The following is a 445-nucleotide window of genomic DNA, read 5'->3' on the forward strand; positions in this document are numbered from 1 at the left end:
AGTATTTGCTTTGCATCCTTTATATCTGAGAGTCCAGGCTCTCACTGAAAATATTTCTGTGGATGTCAAGGTGTGGTTTTCTTCACTTGTCGATGTTGTAAAAGACATGGATTAAGGTCGATATCCTTACACTATATGTGTCTCTTTTCAGCATGAGATTCATCAGGCCAGAGAACAGCTTGATGGGAAGGTATTTACTTTTTTGATCAATGAAATTTTTTCTGCTCTCTTTCTTGTTGAAAACCCTGCTTGCGGTATCAACCACTGTTTAAAATGTGGAATTTTCTATTTCTTTCTTTTCTTTTTGGCAGCATGTGGACTATGAGGCTACGATGGCTGCAAAGCTTTCTATTACCAAGAAAATATATTCTCAGGAGAGAGATATCACATTTAGTTCAACTGCATACCAGAACTTCTTTTCTGAAAATCAGGTCACATTATCTTG

General features: G+C 36.9%; 1 long non-coding RNA gene across 1 annotated transcript; it reads left to right on the forward strand.

The window, feature by feature from the left end:
- Positions 1-433, forward strand: LOC140965392 (uncharacterized). Its single transcript, XR_012173059.1, has 3 exons — positions 1-70; positions 152-190; positions 312-433. It is a non-coding gene; the product is annotated as an uncharacterized lncRNA (long non-coding RNA).
- The last annotated feature ends 12 nt before the right edge of the window (positions 434-445 follow it).

This window comes from Primulina huaijiensis, unplaced genomic scaffold, assembly GCF_012295235.1.
Source record: "Primulina huaijiensis isolate GDHJ02 unplaced genomic scaffold, ASM1229523v2 C13065983, whole genome shotgun sequence".
NCBI lineage: Eukaryota > Viridiplantae > Streptophyta > Magnoliopsida > Lamiales > Gesneriaceae > Primulina > Primulina huaijiensis.